This window comes from Gadus macrocephalus, chromosome 5 (assembly GCF_031168955.1).
Source record: "Gadus macrocephalus chromosome 5, ASM3116895v1".
NCBI lineage: Eukaryota > Metazoa > Chordata > Actinopteri > Gadiformes > Gadidae > Gadus > Gadus macrocephalus.
The window spans coordinates 7,269,239-7,280,603 of record NC_082386.1 but is presented as its reverse complement, the minus strand read 5'-3'; the positions used below and the strand labels follow the sequence as shown (position 1 = coordinate 7,280,603).

The 11,365-nt window shown below is 43.2% G+C and overlaps 1 long non-coding RNA gene across 1 annotated transcript; it reads right to left on the bottom strand.

The window, feature by feature from the left end:
* Positions 1-7,148: 7,148 nt before the first annotated feature.
* LOC132457654 (uncharacterized) lies at positions 7,149-10,322 on the bottom strand. Its single transcript, XR_009525738.1, has 3 exons — positions 10,129-10,322; positions 8,718-10,004; positions 7,149-8,547 (listed from the first exon to the last, which is right to left on the bottom strand). It is a non-coding gene; the product is annotated as an uncharacterized LOC132457654 (long non-coding RNA).
* Between the last annotated feature and the right edge of the window lie 1,043 nt (positions 10,323-11,365).

Here is an 11,365-nt window from a genome sequence, read left to right as displayed (position 1 = left end):
ACCGTTCTGCTCACACAAGACACGCTCCCCCCCCCCCCCCCCCCCCCCCCCCCCCCCACGGCTACGCTTCCTTGACACAACGTAAGGCGGCGCCGGATGAATCGGCCCGCTTGATGGATGGACTGAGGATGCCGACTGCACCTGATGATGGACTATTGATTTGACACATCATGATGGCGGACATCACCTCCCCCCCCCCCCCCCCCCTCCCCCCCGCCCCCCTATGCCCTACCCCGATACCCTCTTCTATAGCCCACTGTCTGGCCGAGAACACCAAGGACATCGCATTAGCCTGCAACCCCCGCTCTGCTTTATTTATCTCTGCGAAAGTGATAGGAAACGGCTTTGGCGGGGTCACCGAGGACACTGGGGTGCTGACACGGTCTTCAATATATCAGGGAAGTGCCGCAACCCCCCCGTCCCCGTCCCCGTCCCCGTCCCCGTCCCCTCTCAGAGCCCGCTGGAGAGGACAGACCCCTGGCGAGGGACGGTGTGGGAGGTCCAGTGTCATTTGGTCGGATCGGTCGCCATTAAAAAAGATTGAGTAAACAAGGTCGGTAAACTAGCCTGGCATGTATTCACACTCACAGACACATACAAATATATATATATATATATATATATATATATATATTATATATATATATTGTATGAGTACAAAGCTTGTCTAAACACTGTGACTCTGAGCAAACTCTCAAGGCATGTCCAGGGAAATATAAAATGCAGTCCTATAATTCTTGGGCCGCGCCTCTTCCTCCCAACAACTCCCAACAAATGAGTTAAAGCCCTGGCCCACTGCATCACCTCGCAGAACAACAACAACGTACGTAGCACCGGGTGGCTTTCTCCTCTTTAATGTGTTTGTGTGTGCCCGCAAAAGGAGATTAACGTCAGAAATCATGGGTCGATGCAAAGGGCCTCTCTTTCCGAGCATGCCCCCGAGAAGCTTGTTTAATCCAGTTTGGCTTAATAAAGGTTACACAGCCCTGACAGCACAGTCCGCGCATGGAAAAACAAGGTAATATGATAAAAGTGACGCTAATTCTCAGGCGTTTCCTGGATCATGATTAATCCCGGATGACAAAAACACGGGACACCAGAGGCCTGTTTCAGGTAGCTGGTTTAACATACTCTGAGTTTAATCCTGCGCTCTTAGTTGGTTGACTCAGAGTTCAGGGTTGAAAAGCAACTCTGGGTTTTCGGTTTCAGAACAGGTGATCAGCGTTGGGTTAATCAACTCTGAGTATGATCACTCTGGGTTGAGGGCGTGCCTGTTGACTATGAGGAGCCATCATCAATGGATCTCTGATAACATGATCAAACATGGACCAAAAGCGTAGATCCACTTACTTTTTCCCCCACGGAATTGGAAATTCTAATGAACGCGTATGCCGGCCCGCGGCAGCGAGAGCATGAGAGAAAGCTCGGCAGGAAATAGCTGAACAAGTCAATGCGTGAGTAAAATAAATTAGTAAAATAAAATAAAAATAAGAGGAAAGTTTAATATCTTCCACTTATTCAATATGTAATTTGTGTGTGTGTGTGTGTGTGTGTGTGTGTGTGTGTGTGTGTGTGTGTGTGTGTGTGTGTGTGTGTGTGTGTGTGTGTGTGTGTGTGTGTGTGTGTGTGTGTGTGTGTGTGTGTGTGTGTGTGTGTGTCAATTTACGCAGGAACAACCCGAGTTGCCCCAAGAGGACTTGGCAGCAAATGAAGATGAAGTACAAAAATATAGTTCAAACAGGTAAACTAATGTAATGTAACTAATTCAACATGTGATGGGCCTATATTTAAGCAGGAAATGTAAGTAGTACATTTCTCAGCCACCCCAACACTACCAATATTTAATAGGATTTAGATATATTAGAAGGCTACTCCTAGGCAAAATGCATTATATATATAATATATATATATATATATGTTTTCAAAATAGCGCTTACTGAATATTAGGGTAACATTTTCCTCCATGTTAGCAAATAGAAAAAAAAGCAGAGCCCCGGCAGACTGGAGGGGGTCCACCTCTGCAGCCCTCACAGAGGCTGAGGAGATGGCCCTCAGCCAACAGAGTATGGGTCCTGTGGCTGAGGGCATCCCTGGGGGGAGCTCCTCTGATCCCCCCCAACCCCCCGGAAAGAAGTGCCTTTATAAGAGGTTGGTTATTCAAAATAATTAAATATGTACACGCAACCCAGCGCGTTGCAAATTAGATGGGGCAATATTCTGGCTCATAATTTCACTGTCTAATCATCTTCTTCCAGTTACTGATGGCGTCATCGCCCCACTTGAACCAGATGCCCTCACCAACCTCCATGCAATTGTAACAATTCTTCACCTTCCACAGATTATTAATAATGTCTTGGTAATTGCTGAACACAACCGTTAATGTCATTACAGGAAGATGATGGAGAAACATTGTCTGCGGCATTCGAAAGGGAAGAGGAAAGGCCTATTGAGGTTAACACCTTTTAAAGGTCCCATGACATGCTATTTTATGTATTCTTTAATATAGGTATTAGTGGGCAACTAACACAGTATTCAAAGACGTTCCCTAAATTCAGCCGTGGTGCAGAGTTACAGCCACTCCGAGCCAGTCGCACATTGAGCTTCCCCCAAATGCGCTGTTTCGGTGGGCGTGTCAAGGAGGAGGGTGGGGGTGTGGCCCTGAGCAGCTTGCAGCCACCATGCGCTCTGTTAGCAGTGGATGTATCGCAATGGCGAGCCGTGTTCACAGCCTTTAGCTGTGTTCTGTAAATATTCTAGAACACACGGGAGTCCTGGAGCTCTATATCTAAATATGATCATATAGCCTACACAGATATCTATATCATATAATATATATTATCACGGCCAAAAGCTGTGTGAGCCGATATTATGAATCTCAAACGACCGCGTTGGGTTCTCCGACGTTCCTGGTTCTTCAACGTCCACATCAATGTGAATACACACACTGTAACGCAAGTGTTTCTTGTCGGTTCTTTGACGTGTCTTGTATTTCCACAACGAGACTGTCGTGGGGGTTATCTGAGCCATGGTTGAGAAGGAATGTGCTCATTATACCACTGTGAAGGGGGTCGCCGGCCCTCTGCTGCGCGTCGGGGCCGGACAACGCCCCTTAACAGTGGTATAATGAGCACATACCACAGCCTGGCGTGATCTATTGCTTAAATATATATTGCCTAATTATATATATTGTCTATATATATGTATAGGCTATATATAGGCTATAATTATATTATTTAGCGTGTAATGAGACAATCTATAGCCAAATTGTCGAAGATGCCCGAGAATCTCCGGGGATATCAGCATGGGAAATCGGCGAATCAGACCCATGAACCTATAAAGAAAGACGTCATCTCAAGCGGGAGAGAACGTTTGCGGTGCAGGTTTGTGTCACGTAAGTACAGGGCTCTCATGTCTCATGCATTCGGCGTGAGACACACGCAATTCAACCCATGCACACGCTCGAACCTGTGCCGTGTTCCAATACCCGTACTGTCCGTACTTACTAGCCAAAATTTGAGTAAGATCCGGCGAAAAGAAGTATACTTCAAGGACCCGGATGCCGTACTCAAAACGGGCTAATCCTGAAGTGTGGATCGAAGGACACTCCCCGTACTCAACGGCAGCCATTTTAGCTACGTAGCGGAAGAGGCGGAGCCAGGCTGAGCCAAAGTCGGCGCATTTTCCACATAGCCTGCATTAATAGAGTCATTTTGTAGTTTTTATAGTTTTTATAGCTGCTAGGCGTAAAGAGTTCACCGTTCAAAGCGGGATGTTTATTGCGGGGGAGTAGCCACGGCGGCAGTCGTGATCGTAATTTCCGGTTAGCACCACGGAGTACTCGATTTGGAACAGCACTCACATCTGAAAAAATAACGTAGTAGATAGTGCGGATAGTATACTTCCTTTAAGTATACTCATGGAAGTACGGGTATGGTCTCACGAAAATACGTGACACTGTCACGTTATTTAATCTATTGAAACGTGATCAGGGACACGTAGGCCTATTTTCTAAATTTTGTATTTCAATTGGAAGTAGGCTATTTGTCGTGTCACTAAGCATGACTTCCAAACTAAGGTTCTGTCCGGGAGCGTTCTCCCTAATGTCCCTTATGGAGCTCCGTACAGATCATTCATTGTTGAAAATTGTCTGTGATAAAACAAATGACAGCTTTTGGCCACCCGTTTCTACTTAAAATTGTCTGTGATAACTAACAATATGACAGCTTTTGGCCACCCGTTTCTACTTTCACCTTTGATACTGAGAAATTGTGACAATACACGGATAGGCCTATATTAAATGCAGGTGCGCTGCTCTGTAGGCAAACCGCGAAGGAAAAAAGGGTAGCTGCTTCATCTGTTCTTTTTAGAATTGTATGTCTTGATTTTTATTTTATCTAGCCATCTATTCTCTTGTTTTTGGCTATGTGAATGAACGTCCGCGTCGATGCCTCGATCACAAGTCCAGTGTCGCGAGCGGACGTTGCCATGACATCTAGAAATCATACCGTATTTAATGGGTTGTAGTGAGTGTAACATAATTCACCTACAGTATTTTGTTATGTGTTGTTCTTTCAATTGTGTTAGGCATGTCGTTTACTGTCTTGGTGGTTCAGGGATCGCTGTCCCTTTAAAGGATTACGAGCGTCTCTTGACGTCAGAGCCCATGCGGGATTTGTTTACCTTCAGCACGTTTTGATTTCCCGTTTCTCTCTTACTAAATAAACGAGTCACACAACTGTGTGCTCAACGTGCGAAATTGTGTCTCTCACTTATGGCAATTTCCACAGGGTTATCATTAATATTGATGTGTAGGGGTTGTTTATAACTCGTGAATAATATTGTTTAGACCACGGTCTGGGGGAATACTCTGATTCTGATTGGCTGCAGTGCGTGCATTAACTCCTGATATAGCCCTACAGACACCTGCTAAGTAGTTCCAGTCAGTGTTTAGATTCTCTGCCCGAGCCCGACGCGGGCCGGGTCGGGCCGATATTTCCCACCACTATACTCGGGCCGGGCCTTTGATCGAGCGTTTTTATTTTTATTTTACCATTGGTTTATTGGCCTAATCTGAGGAGAAATCTATACCATAAACAGAAATATTATAGGCCTTTATTACACGGGTCTTCTCAATGCCGTGGAACGCTCCGTTCACTTGCATGGGTAGTAGTCCGGTGACTTGTCTACCCCAGCGTCTACCGTTGCTATGCGACGTCACCGTCTTTGCGGACAAATTATTTCTCTGCTGATCAACACTACAAATGGCCAAAAGACTTGTATCCCCCCCCCCCCCCCCCTTAAATAAATACTATCGCAGAATTATTATTATTATTATTCTCATTCAACTTGAACATTTGTTTTTACAGTAGAGTGGTGGAGGGATGACGTATGTTGGCCAACCCGGAAGTGAGCGTCGCCCTGGATTCCCTCGACAAAAAGCCAACGGATTTTGGATTATTATAAATTGAAACAATTTATTAAATAAATATTTGTGAGATGTCATTACTCATTTGTGAGATGAGTTTGCTTCCTATTTATGTCGAGTATACACCCCTACTGTCCACAAGCATCCCCCCCATATGGATTTGGAGAATTGTTGCCACGTCCCAGTGGTGGAGGTATCATATATATGAAAGAGGGCATTCAATTATACTATAATGATCAATTAGGAGGCCGAAGCCCTAAAGGAAGTGATGCAATAGGTGACTGAGGGTCAACATTTGAGAACCCCTTTTATCAAAGGGGGTCTCAAAGGACTCACACGCTTCAACAGCGGCTGCAGCAGAAGTGTTGAGACGAAAGATGATATCAAGACATTTATAGAATATTCCCATTCACATGATTCTTCGCACGACCTGCAGGTTGGAGAGACTGAAATAACCCCCAAAATGAGTAATAATGTAAAAGCAGCCAAGTCCCACAAATTGCTTGAACTATTTATTTCATTCCATTGTTTCGTTGATATGCATTATTGAAAAGTTTCAAGCATATGGATTTAATGCAATATCCACAAACAGTTCAAAATGGTACCATGAAATGTCTTGTTTATTGTATTAACCAGTTAATTTCTCTTTTGTGAAAGTCACCAAAAGTCGAAAAAAGTTAAACGCAAGGTCACAGGCTAACAGTGGAGCTGTGTTGGGAACCAGCAGCCAAGAGCTTCGATGGAAACTTTCTACCCATGTTAAATAGATTTAGTTGGCAGTTCCTTTTCTGCCCATTCTTTTTTAAACTTGTGGAAGCACTTTGCAGTACTGGGAGACACCATTTCTAACGGCAATGGAGCTAGATTCTAAAAATATCAATATCAGAGTTTCATTGACCACAAATTGAGCAGAATTATTTTGCATACAATTCTTTAAATAGTTTAACCACATTAAGAAAAATACATTCGTTAATTTTTTTTATTAGTGAAGCCACAAGTTTTGCACATTATCCAAACAGAATACCTGAAATGTTGATATTTGAACCGACCTGGTCCTCCGGGACATGGCCAGGGCCAGATACCTTATCAGTGCTGAGAGTGCGTCTGTTTGTGTTATTCATATATCCCCTTTTTGTATAATACTCGCCCCAACCCTTTGGTTCGACGAGAAGAGGGTTCGACAGCCAAGGAACAAGTCATCGACCACCGGGTCCACTATAGATTATTCAACCTAAGTCTGTATCTCGCTGTATTACATCCTGGAATAAACCATCTATTCAACCCTCTGATCCAACCTGTCAAGTTGCTTTGCTTCGACTTCAAGAATTACTACGACTGAAAATACTACTACGAGAAAGATTCCCCCAGTCCAACAGGGATAGAGGACGATTCCCCCAGTCAGACAGACAGAAAGAACCTCGACCATGCCACAACTGCGGTAGATTTGGCACGCAAAATGACTGATACGGGGTGAAGAGGAGGGAATGTTTGTTATTTTCATTCCTTTATTTTCACGAGAGGTTAGTCTTCGAAAGATGCTAGGACTTTTGTCACCCATCTAAGTGAGAATTCATGTTGGTTCCTTCTTGACACAACTGCTCAGCTTTAGAACATTTTATTTGCTTTGTTTTATTTTTGAACAAAGGTTCACTCATTCATTCACACAAGGTTTATTGAGAACTATGATGACTGATATTACCATTTTCGAATCAAGCGATTTATTGGAATAATTGTCTTTGTCACCCTGTAGTCATGCCATCAAATCTGTTGGGCAAAGTACCGCTACTGATTAATCCAGTAGACTCACCAGTCAAGTCCCCCTAGTTAGAAAATGGAAGAAACCCAGTTAGTCATGTTAATTATTCTGTTGTTACAAATGAAGACTAATACTTTCCACATATTGCGATCCAAGTTACTGGCTGCAGTCTTGGATTTTATAGTTCTATATGAATAGATTCAATTTACTAAACTATTAATCATGCTTCAGAAGAATTAACCTTTCTTGGATGGCAGATCTACCACAAGCCTCCATTGCCACAACCTCCAGATGGCTTACGACCTACGGCAACTCCTCGACTACTGCAAGCCAACAAATTGGCTCTTGCACACCAGACACGCATTTTGCTTTATTTTAGGTTTTCAAGCATCTTAAAATACCCAAATCATCACTCCAATACACAAGTCAGCTAATGGCCTACAAGGAAATGCTGAAGCTAGTGTTAGTGATGGCGATAGAAATGGACAAGCTTGCGTGTACAAATATGCAACTAGAATTGCAAGGTTCACAGCCCAGTTGCATAAGTGGTCACAACCGTTGGATTGTAAGCAAGGGTAAAAAAAAAAGAAGAAAACTTCCCACAAACTAGTCAACATGGTCAATTGAAAGCCTGTACAAAACGACCCTGGAATAGTCAAATGCAGCTTTACTGCGGATGAATTAAGCCAAATTGCATAAACATCCAATGGTAAACAGTATACAAATGCAATCAAGGTTGCACTCACACTAGGCCATCTGGCCGTGACCGTCGCAACTGTGGCCTGGCCACGGTAGGCTCTTGTACATACGCCAACACGTCGCTAGCATCCAAACAATTCTACCAAACCTTAACCAACTAGTGAAAAATGGAACAAAACTTTAGCACACACCCAGTGACTAATCACCTTGTCCAGGGGTGTTCCAACGTGGTTTACCAGAGGGCCTTGTGGACTTAAAGTAAGCCACACATTTGACAGACAGCACGGAATGACGTTAAACTAAGCTAATCTACAGGTTACTAGTGCTAGTGCAATTACATGAGCATTTTGCACAATATTTGTACTCCAATGCTACGTAAAGCAGGCTTCTTCAGAAACCCGTAGCCTGCTACATTGAAGGGCAACTGTAACAAATCCTGACCAAGACCGAAAGATGGCTCTGGAAGCCACTACGGCCCACGCAGCAGATTACTGCGTGGACCGTGGTGGCTTCCAGATCAACCCTTCGGTGGACCATTCATACACATGTATTCCGAGGATGTTTTGAAGACACTGGAGTCCCATGGCACTAGATTCCTTTGAAGACTAAGTTGGTATGGGGGGGCCCAAAGGGGGCCCCCCCATAGATCTTGTCAGTCATCTAACACCTGTTAAGAAAAACACACACACATCACAAGATACAAATCAGCAAAGCTAGGTTAACAAACAGCGGCGACATGCATGTCAAGGTGCAAAGAGCAGGGATACTGATGGCTTGTGTCTGAGGAGACAGCCCAAAAACATCAACATTTAATAAAGGAAAATAACTTTTACTCACTGCGGTGGTCTGTTTCGAAGTGCCATGTTGGTAGCAATATTTGTCTGGGCTGTTCAGTCAAATGCCCACAAAAACAAACACGCAACAACGCATACTTTCAGTTTGTATAAAGTGACAATAGTGATCTGCAATCTAGATCGAAAACTTTCAACCCTCACTAAACTCAACCTCGATTGACACAGGCCGATGCGAAAAGTAAACCAAACCCATTGTGTTCACCTTTAATATAGGGGTGCGTGACAGGTGATCTCAATTAAGAGCTAATCAGAAAGAACACACTGATGAGTGAGACGTTCAAAACGAGGACGAGGATTTAACGGAATTGTTACCATTCAAATTCAAATTTCTTTATTATTGGATAGGGTATGATATCAATGATTTGGGCTTTGAGTAGGCCTATATTTCTTAAATATATTTCTTAAATTTTTTCACCCCTTCGCCTTTTGAATATGAAATCTATAATCTCAGCCTCTCTATAATTTGCCCAACACATATTTTATTGTTCAAATAAAATCCCATCCTTATTTTGCCATTCATATTGAATCTTTACTGTCTTTCATTGTACAACACAATCATCTAATAATTATTCATAACGCTCTTCCATCTCCTTGGCTGCATTAAGACGAGGCTCGGGTCAGAGCAAAGATCGGGATCCACACCTGATAAGGGATAAAGTTATTTATTAGAATAAAGTAAGTATCATGAAATCTGTAAAGGGATTAGTGTAGCGTATGGAAGATTAGAAAATGTGCGATTATATGGTTTGGACAGAAAACCAGTACCAAACTCACAAGGACCGACCGAGCCAGAACGGAGGAAACTTACCCAGACAGACAAAACAAATACTGGGAACAACAAACCATCTTTACCATGTTGGAAATACCCAAACAAAATGCAACAAACCAAACCTGAACAGCAAACCAACATATGTGACCAACCAACTGAACTACTGACCAAACACACAATTCTTTCGACTAGCCTATGTATATGGGCAGTGGAAAGTGTGCTGTGGGGATGTTGAATAGTGTTAACATAAAAAAAAAACATGGAACCAATCCAAAGGTCCAAAACCTTAAGGAACCACCCTAAACAGAACCCAAGCCCACCTGCCTCTGTGGAAAGAGAGAGAGACTGGCTACAGCCTGCGTGGCAGACCTGTACAGGTGCACCTCATCAGCTGACAAGCCTCTCAGCCCCGCCCACTGGCTACCTGTAGCAGGTAGGCAAACACAGAGGACCCAGCAGACGAAGGAGAGAGAGAGCAGTCACAGCTGTCACATCTGTTGCCTGAAGATTCTTTGTTTGTCTCCAACAAAACCTTCCAAACAGATGAATCATTGGCTCATCCCAGAAGTGTCAAATTACTTTTGTGTGTCAAAACGGGCAGGGTGGTCGTGGACCAGGAGTCCACGACCTATGGTTGTTTTGTATGTAGAATAAAATGCCATTGTACATTTAAAAAAAAAAGGGAAGACTTTCACAATGCAGGATTCTGGGAATGCAGTGATGGAATCCCGATAACACCTGTTCCCTAATAAATGGGCTCAAGATTCTGAGTCTGCCTGCAAGAGGTTGTGTGTGTGTGTGTGTGTGTGTGTGTGTGTGTATGTGTGTGTGTGTGTGTGTGGTTGCAACCCGGTATCACGCGATTACGTGCTCCTGCGCACGAGCGTTCATCTATGGAAGCGTGTTCCAGAGCACGATAGTCCGACTTTTTGCGTGTTACACAGAACGAAATGTAAACCAATGCATTCTGAATGGGAGTGTTCTAAGACAATTATATCTGTACGGAGCTCCATAAGGGAAATTAGGGAGAACGCTCCCGGACAGAACCTTAGTTTGGAAGTCATGCATAGTGACACGACAAATAGCCTACTTCCAATTGAAATACAACATTTAGAAAATAGGCCTACGTGTCCCTGATCACGTTTCAATAGATTAAATAACGTGACAGTGTCACGTATTTCCGTGAGACCATACCCGTACTTCCATGAGTATACTTAAAGGAAGTATACTATCCGCACTATCTACTACGTTATTTTTTCAGATGTGAGGGCTGTTCCAAATCGAGTACTCCGTGGTGCACTAACCGGAAATTACGATCACGACTGCCGCCGTGGCTACTCCCCCGCCAGTGGGGTAGAGTACTGAAAATCTATACTCAAGTAAAAGTGCAATTACCTCCTTCAAAATCTACTTTAGTAAAAGTAAATATTCCAATTTGAAAACCTACTTGAGTAAGAGTAAAAAAGTACTTTGTTTTAAAGTTACTCAAATTACAAGTTACTTTACATTTTTGTATTGGAGTGCTTGGATCAGTGAAAAAGACATAACGTGTTAGAATCAGTAGCGTGCGGTGCCCCTTCATTTCGGTGTGGCAGAAACTACTGGCGTATGACCACACCCACAATTTATATTTTTTGCATACATATTTTGAGCTAGATTAAAACATGTTAACTAAACTAATTGTGAGTAAGAAATAAACTAATAGCCTAATGTTACTGCACGCTTTTGAAAAGCCATCCGCAACACTCGTCATATGATGTCCCTTATAGGGTAGTTATTTCTTCCATATTTTATTTTAACAACAGGCTTAGCGAGTGCATTGCAAATACATGAAAAGTAGAAATACAAGTCATCAATCAAGC